The sequence below is a fragment of the Tamandua tetradactyla genome, chromosome 3 (genome assembly GCF_023851605.1).
Source record: "Tamandua tetradactyla isolate mTamTet1 chromosome 3, mTamTet1.pri, whole genome shotgun sequence".
NCBI lineage: Eukaryota > Metazoa > Chordata > Mammalia > Pilosa > Myrmecophagidae > Tamandua > Tamandua tetradactyla.
Genome location: NC_135329.1, coordinates 181138960 through 181160279, shown reverse-complemented (window position 1 = coordinate 181160279; position 21320 = coordinate 181138960).

The following is a 21320-nucleotide window of genomic DNA, read 5'->3' as shown; positions in this document are numbered from 1 at the left end:
AGTATAATCACTACAGCTTTATTATACTTGCTGTAGTTATAGTATATCTTTTTCCATTATTTATATCTTTGAATCTAAACAGTGCCTCCTGCAGACAGCATTTTGTTGTATCTTATTTTCCCTTTCATATTTAGTGTTTGCCATTGATATGGTCGGATTTATATCTGCCATTTTCCTTTTTGTTTTCTATATGTCTCATGTATTTCATTGATCTGTTTCTACTTTACTGGCTTACTTTGCATTCAGTGAATATTTCTAGTATAACATTATAAAGCCTTTAATGATTTTTAAATCTTATTTTAAAAAAATCACTTCCTTAGTAATGTTTTAGGGCTGATCATATATGTCTCAATTTATGATAAATTTATTATATTTTCTGAATGGATGTTTCTTCATTTGAAGTATTCCCTTAGGACAATTCCAGAGACTTTAAATGGTTGTTCTTTCATAATTTTCAGCAGTTAAGTGGTATCTACCTGGGGAGAAGTTTCACTGAGCTCCTCACAGCCATTTCAGTGAGTGACCCTGTCATGGTTACGGACATGTGTCAACTCGGCCAAGCTGTGGTAGCCGATTATCTGATTGGGTAAGTACTGGCCTGTCTGTTGCTATGAGGACATTTCATAGGATTAGGTCATGATCACGTCAGCTGCATCCACAGCTAATTCCATTTGTAATCAGCCAAAGGGGAGTGTCTTCTACAATTAGTGATGCTAAATCTAATCACGGGAAGCCTTTTAAGGAGGACTCAGAGGAGACAGGCCCCATTCCTGCTTGGGCTGGTGAGCCTCTCCTGTGGAGTTCATCCAGACTCTCTATTGGAGTCGTCGGCTTCACAGCCTGCCCTGTGGATTTTGGACTCCGCTTTCCTGCGGTCACATGAAACACTTTTATAAATTTTATATTTGCAAGTGTTCCCTGTTGAAACTGTTTATCTAGAGAACCCTAACTAATACAGACCCCTACCATATTACTTTAAAAATTTTTTTTAAATATAACAACAAATACAAACATTCTTAAATTATGATCATTCCGTTCTACATATTGTCACATAGTTGCATATTCATCATCATGATCACTTCTTAGAACATTTGCATTAATTCAGAAAAAGAAATAAAAAGACAACAGAAAAAAATTCATACATACCATGCCCCTTGCCTCTCCCTTTCATTGATCACTAGCATTTCAATCTAAATTTATTTTAACATTTGTTCCCCCTATTATTTATTTTTACTCCATATGTTTTACTCATCTGTTGATAAGGTAGATAAAAGGAGCATCAGACACTAGGTTTTCACAATCACACAGTCACATTGTGAAAGCTATATCATTATACAATTCAAGAAACATGGCTACTGGAACACAGCTGTACATTTTCAGGCAGTTCCCTCTAGCCTCTCCATTACATCTTGACTAACAAGATGATATCTATCTAATGCATAAGAATAACCTCTAGGATACCCTCTCGACTCTGTTTGGAATCTCTCAGCCATTGACATTTTATTTGTCTCATTTCACTCTTCCCCCTTTTGGTTGAGAAGGTTTTCTCTATCCCTTGATACTGAGTCCCAGCTCAGTCTAGGATTTCTGTCCCACATTTCCAGGAAGGTCTACACCCTTGGGAGTCATGTCCCACGTAGAGAGGGGGAGGGCAGTGAATTTGCTTGTTGTGTTGGCTGGAGAGAAAGGCCACATCTGAGAAACAAAAGAGAGTCTCTTGGGGGTGACTCTTAGGCCTAATTTTACGTAGGCTTGACCTATCCTTTGTGGGGTTAAGCTTCATATGAACAAACCCCAAGATTGGGGACTCAGCCTATTGCTTTGGTTATCCCCACTGCTTGTGAGAATATCAAGAATTCAACTTGGGGAAGTTGAATTTTCCCCCTTTCTCACCATCCCCCGAAGGGGGCTTTGCAAATACTTTTTTATTCACTGTTCAAATCACTTTGGGATTTATTGGGGCATCACTCTGGACAAGCCAACAAAATCTCATGCCCTACTCAAGGTTCCATGTACTTATGGTGTCCAGTTTAACTCTCCACATAAGTTATATTAGGAAATGCACTAGTTAAAATATAAATTTTGTACCAAGTAAACATTTTTTACTTTAGTCTTATACATAAGTTAAAGTTTTAAAATATGAATTACCATCTATTTTCAATACCTTGCAGTAATGACATTCCTTTGTTCTTCCTCATGCAAAAACATTTTTTAAATTTGTACATTTAGTCACTATAATTATACACTCTAGACATTCCTAGATAATATCATCTCAGTCTTTATCATCTATCTTTCTTTCTGATTTCATTTGTGCCCCCAGGCCTCCTCCCTCTATCATTCTCACATTCCGCTTCATTCAGTGTTTTAACATAATTGTCTTACAGTTAGGTGGTATTGTGCTGTCCATTTCTGAGTTTTTACAATCAGTCCTGTTGTACAATCTGTATCCCTCCAGCTCCAATTACCCAATATCTTACCCTATTTCTATCTCCTGATGGTCTCTGTTACCAGTGAAATTCTCCAAGTTTATTCACTAATGTCAGTTCATATCAGTGAGACCATACAGCATTTGTCCTTTTGTTTCTGGCTAATCTCACTCAGCATAATGTCATTAAGGTCCATCCATGCTGTTACATACTTCATAATTTATTCTTACAGCTGCATAATATTCCATTTTATGTATAGACTCCAGTTTGTTTAGCCACTCATCTGTTGATGGACATTTTGGCTGTTTCCATCTCTTTGCAATTGTAAATAATGCTGCTATAAACATTGGTGTGCAAATATCCATTTGTGTCCTTGCCTTCATGTCCTCTGAGTAGATACCTAACAATGGTATTGCCGGGTCATAGCTACTATATTACTTTTCATTTGTTTTGTGCAGCAACATCTACTCAGGGAACATCTTGGGCAGAGTTTGAACTATTCCCTGTCTAGGAAAAAATTCCAGGAAAGATAAAGTCATTTACTATTCCACACAGCAGAGTGACTCTATCTTGAGCCAGGCACTTCAAACAAAAAATTTAGAACCACGGCCAAAATGACTTGGTGATGAATTGCTCTGATGACTCCTTTTACGGTCCCAGCTCTCCAGTGTTACTGGATTAGAGGCACTCTAATTTAGTTCTGTTTTGATCTTTGAGATTCATTTTAAAGAACTTTCTGTGTCTACTCCTTGCTCTGGGAATGTTGAGAGGGACTTTGTCTAATTGTACGAGAGCTCAGATCTATGACAAAATGCCACACAAGGAACAATTAGCAACCGAAGAAAAAGAGCAGGAGGCACTCAGACGAAATGCCATAGGAACTAAGATAAGGGAGAAGTTAGTGCAGGTTAGAAGGGCTGGTGGAAACTCTACAGGGAGTCAAAGCAGACCTCGAAAGGTAATGGACAGGACTAAATCAGCAGTGAAGGGGAAAGATAAGTATCAGCACCTAAAGACCACAGATTGCTTCCTTCTTGTCTGGAGAAAATTAGTTTCCAGTTAACATCCATTATTGAACTGATTGAAGAGAAAGGAACTTGACTTCTTCTGATATCTCCTCCTTCAAAGGAGAGCTTTACTTAAAGTGTGAGCTGCAGTCCAACTGTGTCAGCATCACCTGGGAGCTTGTTAGAGATGCACATTCTCCTGCCTTCCCCCACACTCACTGACTCAGAATCTCTGGGGAGTGGACTGAAGAATCTGTGGTTTAGCAGCCTCAACAGGTGTTTCTTAAGCATGCTGAAGTGTGAAAACATTATTCTCAAGTGTTTTACCTGGTCACCCTTGGCGACAAGGGCATATTTACAGTGGGCTAGCCAGGGCTTGCACCTGAGGCCACTTAGCATGGACCTCGGTTGGGCAGGTACTGATATCCAATTAGCAGATTGTGTAAATGGAAAACTGCATGATTGTACCCAGGCCAGCAGAGTGGTTAACTAAATAAATGGAAGAATTCCTGGCTCTCATCTCTTGCAGCTGCCCCACATTTTTCAACCCCAGGTGCTGGGCAGCAGAAGCCATGGGGTGGTGCTGGCTCCCTGGCATGCGGCAGTCTGGCTATCTGGGGAGCAAGAGCAGGCCGTTTAAAGTGCTCTCGTGAAAATAATTCACTTTCAACGTTGGTACTCAGAACTCATTTCCCTAACGGGAATGCAGAACCATAACCAAGATTCCCAGTCACCCTGTCAACCTCATTTCATACCCGTCTCCCCCATACTTTTTGTTAACATTAGTTTGGGAAAATTCTCCCTGATTCATTGAAAACCTCCAAGCCCACAAATCATTCAGTTTGTGCTCCCATTCCAGACAGGATCTGGAGAGTGTGATGAGAACCACTCACTTATTCCCAAAATAATATTAGTTTCTCAACAGTCCCTTTTGGCATAATAGTGGTAAGATGGCTTAGAGGAAAGGGGCTCTGGGGGAGGTGAGGGGCCCTCTGAGACGGTTCTGCACAGATGGATGGGCTGGGATATCCAAAGCCCAGCAGCTCAGTTTCCAATGCTGGTTGGATCTGCTGCCAAGAGCCCAAATGAGGGAAGGTTTTGTTGACAGCTCGTAAGAGGACACTCTGAAAGACTAATTGAAGGTTATTGCCAACCCTAGACAATAAATAGACTTACATACAACCCAGAGCTAAAACATGTACAAATATACATATGTGCAAATGTATATATGTTGTTGTGTGTTACCAGAATAAATGTGCTTCTCACAGTTTCTGCCATGAAGGAAATGATCAAAACCAGCTGCTTCATGTAGTTCTTCATTGAAAGGAATAGAGGGGTGGAGCTGGCAGTTAAGGGGGCTCTGCAGACACACGTCAGTGTCAGGCTGACTTACCACTTCTCTGGAAATGGTTAACCTGCCTGGCACAAACCATCCGCCATGGGGATGTGATATGCCGCTGAACAGTTCTGCAGATGACAGGTATTTACTTCACCCCCAAATCTAAGGGGTATCACCCTGGGAGCCAGTTGCTTTGGAGCCAGTTCATTTGCATTTCTCATTAATCCAGGCTAGAACCTTTTTCAAGTCTCTATCATAATCTATTCAAAACAGTTCAGACATTTGACTTTGTTTTGGTTGCATTTACTCTAATGTGGTTTCTGCATAGCTCTCTCTTTTATGGTAATCAAATGTTCTGCCAGCATTTTTCCTGCTATGTGCACCAGCTAAGGAAACCAGATGCTTTGGGTTGGTCTTTTCAATATATCTGAGTGTTATTTTTGTTTAGTATTTCAGAGGTTTGGCTAAAGAATACTGTTTATAAATGTGACCCTCGATGCACCCTGTTTCCCAACTTACTAATAGTTTTGGCTACTGCTCATATCTTGATTTGAAATTGCTCCTTCTCATCATGGAGATTATCATGTGGAAAGAGAAGTTCATTTAATTCATCTTGTTTGATTTTCTTAATTTTCCTGTTGATCATTTATTCCACTTTGTAGATTAAAGAGGGTAGGTAGAAGAGCTGAACGGCTGCCCCAGAACCACACCTTGTATTATCTCTCAGCCAATCACAGACCCAAGTGGGAATGTTCTTTGATGTGGGGGGTGCTTTCCCCCCTCACACCATCAGTGTGGGAAGGAAGCAGGCCAGCTCTCGTGGGAGTGTTGGCTTATAATGCAGACTGAAAGTGTTTCAGAAAAGCAACTTGGCATTGAATCAAACTAATAAGTGGAACTGCTTGTCTGTATGGATTGAAAGGAGACCTTCTAGGGCCTCAAGAGTTTGTGGGAAAGAGAAGAGGAGAGAGCTGAGGGGAAGTGGGTCAGAGGAGCTTTGTAAAATACGGGACTTGAAGTCAACATACTATGAAGGATTCTTTACAAATGGGGCAATACAGGAGGAAAGCATCCTGGGAACTTTAACTCTCTCTAACCTTAGTTCTACCCTCTTAATTGGTTATTATGAATCTCTGGTCTGCTTGGCTCCATGCTAAAAACAGGAGGGGGAACTAAAAATCAATGAGAAGATTCAGTAACCAAAGAAAACCAAAGAGTATCAAGTGACCCCCCAAAGAGTGGGCATGGGATATCTGAAAGTATAGCGATAGAGGCAGCTTTTGAAATTAATATACCAGTTAATGGACATGAACCATGGAAAACAGAGGGGATAAAGGGCTACACTTCTGCAAAACAAAATCATTGTGATGAGGGGCCTGTGCTCCCAGGACCTTGACCTGGAGCTTGAGACTCTAAAAGACACAGGGTAAGGAACCTATAAAGGGGACCTTAAGTTCAAAAAAAGGTATAGAAGCCAACTGTTAATGGGTTAAAGTTAGTTTAAGACTATAAGGTTAAAATTCAAAGATGTGGCACCAGACATTAGTTTTTCAAGAACAATAGCTACAATTACACACATACAAACTCAAAAAGAAGAAATATCTGACATCTCAAGGGAAGAGTATTCAGACCAGAGTCTTGGCATTTGTTGCAGATGTTTCAGAGACTGTACTTTTCCACTAAAACTGGGACCTTTGTGAAGTCCACCAGCAAAGGGGCCCCATACCACCACCATAAAGAGCAAATACTTATTGAGTTCCAACATCATGCCAACAAATGTGGGGAAGCTTGGAGAAGAGACATTCCTTACCCTCTAGAAACAGGCTAAAGAAGAAATAAGGCACAGTCTCTCTAAGACATCAACTAGTTCTATCTCCTACCCCATAACATGAAAAAGTTAGCATGGGCATAGCCCAAATACCCCTAAAGAATGGGAGAAAGATCAAAAGTGATGGTGGATTTATACAGAGAAGGTAGGGTTTAACAAATGACTTTGAGTGCGAATCATTATACTGATATTTCTTTTAGTCTCTAGTATCTTAGAGCAGCTAGAAATAAAAACCTAAAATTGTGGAATGGCAACCCATACCAAACTTTGAAATCTATTCTACAACTAATTGTTGCAATGTGCTTTGAAATTTATTGCTTTTTTGTATATACATTACCTTTCACCAAAAAGAAAAGAAAGTCAATTATGAATGTAAATATATAGCTATATGATGATATTGTGAACCATTGATTGTATACTTTGGATGATTACATGGTATGTGAATCTATACAATAAAAATAAATAGCTAAAAAAAGCAAAAAAAAAGGCAGGGACAGAGAACAGTAAACAAGGGTTGAGAATAAAAATAGGCAAATTCATGAATAATGGTTCCATTTATTAGGCCAAGTCATATATTATACCTCAATTACATGCCATCATTCTAGGAATTATTGACTGAGCATGGATCTTGTTACAATTCTAACATATCTGAAAATCCAGGCATGTTTTATTTTACTCATGGGCTCTAATGAGTTTAACAAAGCAAATGCTATCTTGTTTAAAATAAATGATTAATTATGACAGTAGCCATATCAATAAGACCTGAAATGATAAGTTTTCCAGTAAATATGTATGTTTATTATAAGTAGTCAGAGATGGATATACAACATGAGTTAACAGAGTGAAGATGTTAATATGTCATTTTCAGAGTTTTCCAGCATTTGGCTTGATTAGAAGAAATAGATAAACTGGATTTCAACTATTGTGCAATTTAATTTTTTTTTCTTTTTCATTAAAAGAAAAAACATTCTGCGGCATCTACTTTTAGTTTTAAGACATGGTACATGAACTGGTGTGTATATATGCAGACATTTTTAGAAGGAGATGATAAGGAGCAGGGATTTTTACAAGATGCTTAGAGGACCAAAGCAACACTCACTGAAGAGAAAGGAACACAGCTCTCCACTTACGGTGACTTGAAAAGAATGACACGTCCCTGGAAATGTGGAGTTTTATAAGGAAATGATTTCAAGAGCCCAAGCAGGGTGTGATATTGATAATTGAGAAAAAAGATTCAGATAATGTTAAAATTTTGAAGTAAGCTGAATGATAGTTTTAAAGTTCTAACCTTAAGAAGCTTAGAGTCTCAGAAGGCTGATAGTACGCCAACAAGGACAAGGAAGGAAGTTAGCTTTTACTTTGCATGGCTTTATATGATGGTGGCACCTTTACATTGAGGTATTATGGCAGATGTGTTGGAAAAATAGCCCCAATTACTTCCTTCCCTGTATTTGTATTCTTAAAATATGATTTTGCGTGTCCTCCAATCAAAAGGAAAGACTCATCCACCATCCCTTGTGTCTAGGCAGGCCTGGAGCCTTGCTTTGGCCAATTAAAATTATGTGGTGGAACATAATTTTATGTTCAAATTCTGAGCCTGAACCTAATAGGTTGAGCACCTCTGTTTGCTCTCATGCAACCCTGTCACTACCACGTGAATGAGCCCACGCTAGCCTGCTAGAGGATGAGAAGCCATGTGAGCAGGGCTAAAGCATCCCAGCTGTCCAAGTGAAGGCCATCTGAGATCATCTAGTTCTTAGCCAACCCACCAAAGGATGCAGATACATGAACACACCCAACTACAATCAATCAAGTCAGGCCCAGATCCCCAATCACACAGCGTTCTCATAAGCTCTAGAGCAGAAAAAATTGGTTACTGTTTTAAACCCCTACATTTTGAAGTGGTTTGTTATGCCTTATTACTGTGGCAATGGATAACTGGTATAAAGATCTTAGACAGAATTCATGCTGCAGATCTAAAGAGATAAGGGACAGAGACTGAAGACTATACACTCAGTTGAGAGGGAAACCAAATGATCAGATGGCATTATTGGAAATGTAATGTGGAGAATAATTAGAAGAGATGGTCATTGGTCAGGAAGAAAAATAAGATTCTTCCAAGGAGTTATGAGAAAGGTTGGTTGTGATCAACCACGCAGAGTCAACTCTGAGGTTTAGGCATAAGCAATCACAGCGTTAGACAAAGATGGTAAAAAGAGCACATTTTGTAGAAAGATTTGATATCAGAGAACCCTGGAAATTTGACATGAACAACACCATAAAGGGTGATGGATAGAAACAAGATTGTAGGGTGTTAGGAGAGAGGAAGAAGTGATTAAGCCAAATTCAACAAGATTTCTTCTGCATTCTGGAGGGCCAACGTGGTGGAAGCTCCAGCGGACGGTGAGTAGAACGAAGGCCTTAAGGAGTGGAGGGACGAAAGCATTCTTAAACAAAGAGAGGACAGACCAGAAACCAGAGAATGATTACTTAGGAGAGGGGGTGATGATACCAGGGCTATTAACAACTCCTTTGCATGATAATACCATGAAGTCAATACTTGACCTCAGGCCCTTCAGCATTTGCAGATATTTATTAATTCTGTGAAATTCCTCTGTGATATTCAGTTACACATTCTACATTGGGAGCAGCCCAAGAGCCAAAAATAACATGGCTATCATATTTTTTTACTCATGTTACAGATGAGTAACTTTAGATATAAAGTAGTTAAATAACTTGCCCAAAGTCAAACAGGAAGTCTGTTATTGAGTTGCTGAAAGACCCCAGTTCTGCAAATAAACTTCTAGAACACTAGCTTTTCACCAAATGAATTAGTTAAATGTCAGGTTAGGTTCATTTATTTATTTATGCATCCATTGACTTAAGAAAAAAAAAAGTTATTTCTTATGGGAGGTCCTAAATATCAGAATTTCGTTTCATTTGAGATGGTGTTTACCTTTCCATCTGACTATTAAAAAAAAAAAAAAACTACCTTGAAACACCTTCACCTTTTACACAGACATTTTAGTTCATCTCTGTGTTTTAAGATAGTACACTCTCAGGAGTGCTAGGGCTGAATCACAGCAGCCAGTTTTTCTTGTCCAACATTGACTTTTCATAGGAAATAGAAAAGACTCTAGGTCATTTATCAGGTTCTAGAGTCTAAAATTTTTTGTGTTTCAGGGTAAATCCCTTGATTCTCTGTTTCTGAGGTGAGTCTCAGCTATCACGGGAGATGATCATCTTTGGGAAATACCCTTTGATGAATTAATTCCTGGAGGATATAATTATGCTTTCCCCTTTGAGACGTAAATTTCTCAGGATCATCTATCACTTTTGCTGATTTTTCTTCTCTTTGGTTGGTTCCAGGAAAGGATCAACCTCTCCAGAGTTTCCAAACCTCCATGTTCTTCATAGAGTAAGAATTTTATACTTTAAAAGAAGCAACCAGTCTAACACATGGAAAGGTAATATTTCATTTTCTATTTTTACTCAGAGATTAAGAAAACTAATGATTATTAATGGCCATATGTAATCACCTATATAAAATGACATTGCACATGAGATGCATCCTTCCTTCCAAGGAAAATGGGAGACAAGAGAAAGTGGGGAGAGTCAAATGGCAGAAAAGAGAGAAAAGAGAGAACCTAGGGAAGAAAAGTGCCCGGAAGTTTCCTAAGAAGGGAAAAACAATAGAAGAAAGAGAAATTGTTGACAGCAAATTTTTCTTTTTGGTAAACAACAAAATGGAGTGGAGGGGATTGAAAGACATTTCGTAAAAGACTGATTTTCATATCTTGAAATGCAACTGAGGAAAAAGTTGCATTTCATAAGTGAGCAGATATACTTTATACACACACTCATACCCCATTATTATTACATTGACTATCTTAATCTCAAGGGTTGGAAATAGGCTGTGAAGATATTAATTCAATTTATTCTTTCTTATAACTGTGAAACAGACCTGGCATCCTTTTTTCCACAGAGGGAAACTGAGGCAGAGGAAACATGCCTCCCCCTTAGAAGGTGGGAAAAACCGGCATGAATTCTGACAACGGGTGCCAATCCTGCTTTTCAAAATCAGGCCCCTCCCAAGGGAAGGCGACTCGAACTTGGCATTTTCATAATGTTTCATGGCATATTATTTTTGGTTGCAATTGTTTTATGTATTTTAATTAGTGGTATAACATATTTCATTTGGGCCCCAGAGGCCACAGTTGAAAGAAAACACACACACACACACAAATGAGCCAACGAAAATTAAAAACAATCCTGGGAACTCGTGGCCCAAGCCCCGCGCTCCCTCTGATGCCCCCACAATCCTCTCTTGCGCTGCACTGCCTGGTTTCCTATTCTGGGGGCTTACGAGGTGGCTTTACATTCCAGGTCATCGGTGCAGCAAGGGGCGACCACAACTCTTTTGTTTCCTTTCTTTGGGGATCAGTTTCAAAGCTCCCCCCACAGCCAAACGTATTTTGCTGGTGTCTTTGCAGTCGGCCCCTGCCAGCCTCACTCTCCCACCCCGCTAGCTGCTGCCGCTTTCCCTCCTTTATTTGCGGTCCCGGGTGCGCTGCTTCCTCACCGTGCCTCCGCGCCTCGCCTCTCTTTTAAGTCCAGCTTGGAATCTTTTCATCACTTGCCTCAGCCTGAAAGGACGCCTATTTTTTTCCCCCTTCCAAGCTTAGATTTATGGTTCTTGTCAGGTCTTCCTGCCATGGCCTCTGACAGCCCCTTCCTTCCCTAACATCAGATTCATTGCCGTTCCTAAGGTCCTTTAAGATTTTAATGCTAAGTCTATAAATTTAGTTTCCTTTCTGCTTTAACCTTTCTTTTGACCTTCTCATTGTCTGATGGGATGTCCCGCAGGCCTTGATTTGCAGCGCGGTTCTTGCACTCCGGGGCAAGCTGGCCCGAGAGGGGGTTGCCTTGAGCAAATGGAGGGGGAAATGGATGGGGAAACTTAACTGATGAATTTAGATTTCCATCAGCTCCAACAATTCTTCTGAGTTTGATAGGGATTGACATTTTCCTTCAAAGCTGTGATTTGCTGAGGGCTTATGGTGGCTTTTCATTAAAATAGTATCTGAGAAGGTTTGTGTGTGTGTGTGTGTGTATTTTTAAAGGGGATTGGCTGAGCAGATATTCACCTTCCCTTAATAAATGCACCTGAGCTTACATTTGTCCTCTCTGATGTGTCACCTGGGGGTTCGCTTCCATCGCCAACACACTGGGGCACTGCTTCAATCACTCTGATTTCTCTCTGAGGCAGACTTGGGCCAAAGAAACTTTTCACACCTTAAGATAATAAAGCCGCCTGTTGAGAGGGGTGGAAAAGGCAACCGATTTGAAATTTCAGGGAGAAGGTAGGTCACTGCAGAGAAAAAAGGGCTTGCCAGCTCAAGGAAGCACAATGAGTACTTGGGAAGAAGGATATTTTCCATTCATTTTGTCTTTCGCTGGCCTTGGAGGTGTTACCTGCACTGTCGGCCCAGCTTTTCCTCTCCTCCTGTTCAGTGTAGTTATGATGAGGAGGAGGGCTGCAGAGAGGAGTGGGAGAGACAGAGAAGCAGTTCTTTGGTGCCCAAATCACTTCAATCATATTGCTTGTTTAATCTGAAATTTATTCCAGGTGACCGTAAAACTCTCGGGAACAAGCCATTCATGGGAACGTTGAAAATGTAACATACAAGTCTGGTTTCCCCAGACCAGACTTGAGTGAAGTCAAGGCTTTTTTTGCTATTTGAAGGCATTTGTCTCCAAGAACTCAGTTATCTTTCTTGGTTTCCAAACATTGGAATCCTGGGGGTCATTGATGCCTCATATGCTTTTTCTCCATGTGCTGGTATAGTTTTCCATTGCTTTGAGCTGATTTTTTGTTTACCCTGCTGTCTCTATTTCTCTAGCAGCTGCTATACCCAATGTCCTCAGTCCACTGCCAGAGCCCCCCTCTACTCCCCTGCATGGTCCCCCATACCCCCACAAACAAGTGGTTAGCACTTTTCAAGGCAACCTGAGACGGTTTGACAAACAAAGGCAGCTTGGTATAGCCTGTGGCTGAGACTGCTAAACTATTCATTGCGCTGGCTCTCTTTTCCTCTTGCGTACACAGCTAGATTGCATTTCCTGGCCTCCGTTGCAGTTGTGAAACCTGTGGCCATGTGACTGAGTTCTGGTCAAGGGAATGTGGGTCAGGACTGACCCATAAAACTGAACAGTCAGTCCTACAGGGCCTCTCTGTCTTCCCTTTGCTGTTGGTTCTGTCTAAAATCTGCCACTGGTATGGTGGGGAGACTTACCAGCATCTGTAAATGTGCTACCTGATACGGAGGAGTGAGCCATCACCTTGGAACTCAGGTGTCTTGTCTGCTAAGCACTAGAAAATCCCAGTTAACTTTTTAAGATGCTCATTTTGATCTGTGTTCCCTAGAAGCAGACCCATTGCTCTAAAAAATTATAATGCTAGTGGAAAAGATATGGAAGAACCCTTGCCATCTAGGAGTAAAGAATAAAGATGTCACCTGTGTAGGAAACAAACTATGGTAGATTGTGTTACAGTGCCCAAATTTCATTTCTCTCTTTATCTTTGTGCTGTGCCATTCAACTTTGCAGTCCTTTTCATGAGCAGTGGAGTGTCCTGCCCAGCCTTTTGTCCTTGAGATAAGCTGTGTGGTTTGCTTTGACCGGTGGCGTGTTAGCAGACATGATATAAGCCAGATCTTGAAATGTTTTTGAGTATTGGGCCTGCTCTCTTGTGCTTCTGCCATCGCTGTGACAATAAATGCCCTGGCCAGTCTGTTGCTCTGAGAAGCAGGAGAGATGTGGCACAGACCTGGATCCTACCTGCAGCCTGGACCCAAACCCAACCTGGCTCAGACTGATCCCCTTACTCCCATCAAACCACAGATACATGGGTGAGAATAAATTTGCTTGTTTTTTAAGCCATTGAGGTTTTTTTTTTTCTAATTGACATAAAATTCATATAACATAAAATTCACTATATGAAAGTGTCACAATTCAGTGGCATTTAACACATTCATAATGCTATGCCATAACTACCACTGTCTAGTTCCAGAGCATTCATCAGTCAGTCTCTACTTCCCTTTTCCCCCGGCCCCTGGTAACCATTAATCTGCTTTCTGTTTCTATGGGTTTGCCTATTCTGGATATTTCATTTAAATGGAATCACACCTGATATGGTCTTTTGTGTCTGGCTCCTTTCACTTAGCATAATGTTTTTGAGGTTCCTCCACGCTATAGCATGTATCAATGCTTCTTTCCTTTTTTAAAAAAATATTAATTTTATTTTCCCAAACAAATACTTCCCCTTCCTTCCAACTCCTGCTAACGTCTAATCTACTGTCTATATCTATTCTTTCTAATACGCTTTCTATTTCTCTTTCTTCCCCTTTTTTTGTGGCTGAATAATATATTCTGCTTTGTGGACATACCATATTTTGTTATCAAACTAGTAACTGGACTTGGTTGTTTCTACCTTTTAGCTATTATAAATAGTGCTACTATGAGTATTTGTGTATAGGTTTTGTTTGAATACCTGTTTTCATTTCTTTTGGGTATATCCTTAGGAGTGGAATTGCTGGATCATATTACAACCCTATGTTTAATTTTTAAGGGACTGCCAAACCATTTTCCATAGTTGCTGCACAATTTTATATTCCCCTCAGAAAACCTTGAGGGTGCCGTTATTCCCACATCCTCACCCACATCTATTTTCCATTTTTTATTTGTTTGTTATTGTCACAGCCATCCTGGTGGGTATAAAGTGGTACCTCCTTTGATCATTTTTAATTGAGTTGTGTTTTGTTCTTGAGTAGTAAAAATTCTTTATATAGTCTGGATACTAGTTCCATATCAGATTTATGATTTGAAAATATTTTATTCCATTCTGTGGATTGTCTTTTTAATTTCTTGCTAGTGACCTTTGCATAAAAGCTTTAAATTTTGATGAAATCCAGTTTCTCTGATTTTTCCTTTTGTTGCTTGTGCTTTTGACATTGTATCTGTGAATCCTATTGCCAAATCAAAGGTAATGAAGATTTACCTCAATGTTTTCTTATAAAGGTTTTACAGTTTTAGCTCTTAAATGTAGGTATTTGATCCATTTTTGAGTTAATTTTTGTATATGGCATGAGGTAAGGGTCCAAATAATTCTTTTCCAAATGGAAATCCAGTAATTTCACCAACAGCCACTGCATTTTGAGGTTATCACACAGCTTTGTTGTGGCATCAGCGAATTCATAGAAAGCCTATCTTTTCTACCTCACATTTCATGTATCCTCACTCCTGATGTATGTCACGTTCTGAGGGGCTATGCTGAGTCAGCTTTTTGAGGACTCCTTTTAATTGAGGAAGCAGGGTGTGGTTGCCCTGGGTATCCCTGGGTATCCCTGGGTATCCCTTTCCATCTCTCCCGACACTTATTAATCGATACTGGAAGGATCTGACTCCCAACCTGCTTTCACTATGATCCTCAGGTGGATACTGTTGAGGTTTGGAAATGCTAAAAGTTGAGCCTATTCAAAACTTCAATAATTCCTTGTATAGCAATGATTTTTAGGATACAACACAACTCTGAAAACCTTCAGGTTCAGTTTGCAACATTTCCCTGACTACTGGTTCTCTCTTCCTTCTCCACATATAGAACTTCCTAGACCCCCCAAATAGAACTGAAGAACTTCACCTTCTGTGAAATTGTTGTTTAGCTGAAGCATTCTAGGGTTTCCTCATTGTAATGGTTAATTTTACATGTCACCTTGGCTAGGTTATGGTGTCAAGCTGATTGGCAACTAAGCACTGGCCTGATAATTACTGTGAGGGTATTTCTTAGATGGATTTGCATCATTAGTCAGGTGATCGCGCACCTACTGTGGATTGCATCTACAATCAACAAAGGAGATTGACCTCAGTAATGAGGGTGTGTCTCCTTATCCAATCAGTTGGAGATCTAAAAGCAAGAACTAAAGATTTCAGAAATCAGAAAGAAGAATTCTATCTCCCCTTAAGCCAGTCAACTTCTCCTGGGGAATTGAACTTCACCTTCATTGAGTTTCCAACTTGTGGTCTGCCCATGGAATTCAGACTTGCCAATACCCATAGTTGCATGAAATAATTATTATAATAAATCTCTTAATATTTAAAAATACATTTACATATTTATATATTAATAATAACAAATTCGTTTCCTTGGAGAACCTTGGCTGAATAAAAGCAGGCAAGTTTCTGAACCATTCTTTGCTTCTGTCTCCTCACCAGTAAAATAGAGACAATACAACCTACCTCAAGGGGATTGTAAGGATTTAATGAGAATACTTGAAGCACTTAGAACTGTGCTTGGCATAGAACAAATACCAGATAAATGTTTGCTAAATAAGTTAAAAAGGAAAATCTTGTTGTAAGGGGTTATCTGCCATTGAATTGACTGGTCTTGACTGGAGCCTCTTTTCTTGACTGAATCTTTTCTATCCCTGAATTTCTTCCGTCGCCTTCCTGACTATGCTTCACCGGGAGGTGTGGGTGCAGTTCTTTTCCTTACGACCTATTTGGACTTGAATTTGGCTAGTTCCCTGAGGCTGGGGTCAATGTTATAGAAGGAGTCTTGTATTATCTGTCCCTGGGTCTCCCCCCACGTCCCCCAACCTACAACAGAGATTGAGAGAACCAAGATGGTGTTTTCTTCTCAATGGGCCTCCCTCTCCCTGGAGCAGGGGTGAGTTTGGGCAGGTGTCTGAGTCACATCCGAAGACTGGCATGTGGCGTTGGTGGAACCCTTAATGAGTGAATCAGTTATGTCCTGGAGATCCTTTACCTGAGGTATTGGGAAAAGTTTTAATCAGAAATGGAATTAAGTTGCTGGTCTTTTTCCAGCTCATTCATTAGGTAGTCCGTTCAGAGTGCTACATGGAAGGAAAGCAATGCTTCATCCCCCACTTTTTCCATTCCTTTTTTTTTTTATTATTGTCAAAGTTTAATAGAGCTGCTTTTCTTTTCAATTCCAGCTTTGGCATCTGATAATGCCACTTCTGATTTATGGCGGGAGAGCTTGGAGGTGAATTATTTATTCTCCCCATGTAAAGGATTAGCTATTTCTACTTTTAATGGATTTTCGTTGTGGTATGTTTATGTATTTTTAGATGGATTGGGAAGTCCTCTGACCTCTAATATCATATCACACAAAGCTATTTGCAAATCACATTAAATGTCTGAATTTTAACAGATGAAAGTAAAGAATTGAAGACTTATAATACTGAGTCTGTGACCCATAAGATTTTTTTCTCAATTTACACTCATGTGTCCCTGAAGGATCACACAGCTGCGAGCACAGGCCATGGCCCTACACTGCATTAAGCTATCCAGTAGAGGGGCCCCACCCTGCAGGCACAGTTACCACCTCAAATCTCAAATGCAGCATTTCACAGAGGGTTGGGGGACTGGGAGAACAAGGGAGAACGAGTACTGTTCAGGATGTTGAACTTCAAGGTATCAGCCTCAACTGGAGCACTGGCAGCTGAATAAACCCCTTACATAGCTATAAGAGCAGGTTTTCTTTTCCTTTTTACTTGAAAGAAATGTATGCTTATCATCTCTCTCTCTCTTTCAATCTTATCTATCAGCTATTTCTATCTTTCTATCTACCTATCTGTCCATCTATCTGATCATCTATATATCTATTTTGAATAGATAATACCAGAAATTAAAAGTTATATAGTAAAAGTTTTCCCTCCCTTCTTTGTCCCTTTCTCCATCATCCTACTTCTCTATTCCCTGCACAGGTTAACACTCCTTTTAGTTTTTTTCATACCCTTTCAGAGTTTCTTATTGTACAAAAAAAATAAAAGTATATATTCTTATTCTCCTGGTTTTGTACATTTGGGTTATTTTTTTAATTTTTTTATTACTTGTGTTAACGTAAAAATATATCTTGAGGATCATCTCATTTACATACATCAAGCTCTTTCTCATTCTTTTAAAAAATTGTTCTCTGCTGTGTGGTATTCCATTCTATGCTTTGAACCAAGGTTTATGTAATGACCTCCCTATTGATGGCACTTGACTGGTTTCCATTTTGCCTTTTCAAAAAGTCTGGAATGAATAACCATGTGCATATTGTATGTCAAACAGGTATGAGCTAATCTGTAGGATAAACTCTCCATCATGATTTGCTGGGTTGAAAAGTATAGGCATTTGTAATTTTGATGTTTCCAAATTGCCCTCTGTAGAAATTGTGGTGCTTATGATCCCATCAGCAATTCATGAGAGGAAGACCGGTTTAAACTTCTTTGAAAGTTGTGAAGTTGTGATAGTATTTAAATAAAAGGGATGGGGTCAGAAAAGGAAGTGGGAGGTGGAGGCCCAACTGGGTTCCAAGAGCCCTGGTGGCTCTAGATAATACTACTAATAGCTAATATTTATGCAGTGCTTACCATGTGCCTGGTACTAAGTGCTTTACTTTGTCAACTCATTATTAGATTGGACATGGTTCTTTTTCATTTGATTTTCTTCTGCCTTAAAAAAAAATAAGTATTGAATATTTGCCAAGCACCAGACAGCAAGGTGTTGGTTGATGTGATTTTTATTGTCAGAAGTCCTGCCAAATGTTAACAGAAAGGGAAATTTGGGGGCAAGCTCTTATACACTTGGGCCAAGATTCCATGGAAAATACTAACAGGGTTTCAACTGTAATGTGATTGCAGATGCTGTGTAATGTCTCCCGAAGGATATTTGCCTTGGAAGCTGCACACAAGGCAAGGTGTGTAGTTGACTCACCTGTTTGCTGAGGTAGGAGCAAGTCCCAATAGCTACCTTTGCATGCACATGAGCTGATGGTCTGCTTTTTTTCATATCTCTTGGTTTAGTGCAGGGTTGGAGGAGGTAGGAGGGGAGGAGGCAGAATTTGATTGTGTTTATATGTGTGTATCGGTGTGTTGCAATACTAGACTAAGAAATAAAGCCAGTTCAATTACATATCAGATTTGGTCAATAGCTAGCATCTTAATTAGTATATTTAATCTACTACTGCAGAGGAACATTGAGAAGGCAAAAAAATAAATAAATAAACTAAATGAATATAAATGAAAAATATCTCCCAGACCTTCAGGCAAATATACTGTTGCTAAGCATCAAAAAAAAAACAACAACAACAACAAAAAACTATCAGATGCTATACTTAATTAACATTGAGAGCCCATTGTACCCATCACTCTCTGGTTTTGTTCTTTCTTCTGCCCTAGGCTATCTTCAAGATTGCACCAGATTGCTTTGTCCTTCACTCCTGCCATAGACTACCAAAGACAGTCCCTTCACCTCAACTAACCTGTCTTCCTGGGCCCTTATTCCATGTTATTTTATGGTACCAGGGGGATATTTGCCCTTTGTTTTGATGCTTACTTTTCCTTACATCACTCACCAGTGGACTAGAATACCAGTTGTTCCTCTTTCTTTCAGGATGGATTTGATAAAATGGAAGGGTCTTAGGGTGGAAGATAGTCTTAGGAGCAATATTAGAAGCTAGGGAAAGTATTTAGGGCAGAAGAACAGTCTTTTGGGGACATCAGTTCCATTTGGAAGTAGAAAAGCGGGGTATTTTTAGTAGGTAAAATAATTTAAGCTAATTAATTGAGGATTGTTTCCAAGTCAGATGGAGAGGATGGGCTTCGACTCTGGAAACCTGAATAAAATACTATCTCAGTCAAGGTCCAGTCAGGAAGGTGTAAACCACAGTAGTTATTTCAAACAGAGGAGACTTAACAGGGAATTGGATGTAGAAATCAGATATTGGAACAGCTCACTTAGCTTAGAATAAGCTGCCCCCTTTAGATAAGGCAAACATCCCTGCGACCATGAGATAGCCTGGGGATGATGCCCAGGAAGGTAAACTAGTTGAAATGAAGGGACTGTTTTTGAAAATCAATGGCAGGAGAGAAGGGCAAGGCTCTGGCACAACCAGGCCCTTTCCTCTTCTCAGGCTAGATTCTTCCCTAAAAAATCCCATTCGCACCATGGCTTCACTTAGGTAAGAACTCTTTCATGCTTCCAGTCCAGTCCTCTATCCTGAGCTCCAGACCCTTAATATACAACTGTAACTGCTTCATGGATACCTCAAAGGCAACCCTAATTTACACATCTGCAACTGAGCTCATCATGTCCCTGTAAAACCTGGTCTCCTTCCAGTGCTCTACAGGGATGGACATCACCATCCATCCAGTGGCTCAAACCAGAACTCTTGGAGTCTTCATGATCCCATCTCATACCTCCATCCATATTCAATCCATTACTAAGTCCTTTTGATTTTATCTTCTAAATGTCTCTTAAATCTGTCCTTTTCTCTGCATCTCCATCACTACCATCCTAGTCTAAGCTACCAACAACTCCTTTCTGAATTACTAAGCTTGCCTCCTAACTGGTCTATATGCACCAATTTTCACTCTCTTCCAGTTCACTTCCAATGATTCTTATGTGCTCTTTTCAAAGGCTTATCTCATGTTAATGTATCATTTTTGCAGGGATGCTTAATCTACCCTTCACATCACTTATCCCAGCAACAGTTTTACAGTTCTGTGTGTGATTCCTCAGTCACTGTCTGCCTTTACCTATAGACTGTCAGCTTTTTTTTAGCAATTAATTTTGTATATCATTAGCATTGTAAAAAATATGCACAAATAGAATCCAGCAGTGCACTTATAACTGTACTTGCAAAATACAGTGTGAAGTTTGTTCCAATAATTCCAAAATGGTTAAGACTAGACAATCTATTTAATATAATTCAGCAATTAAGTGGTCAAAGAAGAAAAGTTACATAATCTTGAGCATATATGTCAGATAGGGATTAGTAAAATCCAGCATACCTTCCTTGATTAAAAACAAGCTCTTAAAAATACTAATGGAAAGGTATATCATTAAAATATAACACATTCTTGCATATATATTTTTTGAATAATCATCTTATGTTATAATGAGGCCCTTACTTCCTCAAGGCAGAAGCCAAAAACACATTTTCTCAGTCTCTGCTGAATCTAGCGTGCATAGATTTCTCTAGTATCTAGTGGTCTGGATTTCTCCAACAGACACACATATAAGAGAGTATGATTTAGAATAATGTGATGAAAAAATATTGGGAAGAATTTGCTTATTTTTCAAGGATGGCAAGAGAGCTCTGTCTTTCTGGAATAGCAGTGTTTCCATGCCCATTTTTAGCAGAGGTATCAATCAAAATGCGAGGGTGGAGGTGTCACTGCTTGATGTGCTCAAATGACCAATTCTCCAGGCAACCAGGTCTCAAAGAGAGAAAGCATTTATTGCTAAGCGCAAAGCAGGAGATCAGATGGCCTACTGGCCTAAAAAACTGTCTCCCTAAACTGCAGTAACTCTGATAGTTTTAGAATATCAAAAGATGAACAGGTTTTAGGATAATGAGCACAATGGTTCCAGATGATGTAATTCGAGGTGATCTAATTATTGAGCAAGTACAGATTGATAGTGTCAGCTTTTGAGGGTAGGGGCCATGACTGTTTATTTTTCTTACATCTTCAGCCTTCATCATAGTATGCAGCACATAGTAGGCACTTGGCAAATATTTCCCACAATACCTGGCACAGGGCTTTGCACTTAGTAGGGGCCCAATAGATATTTATAAATACTAAATACTAGTAAAAAAAATTGACATTAAAATTTGAAAATGGATTCATAATTAGTTATCAACCTACCAA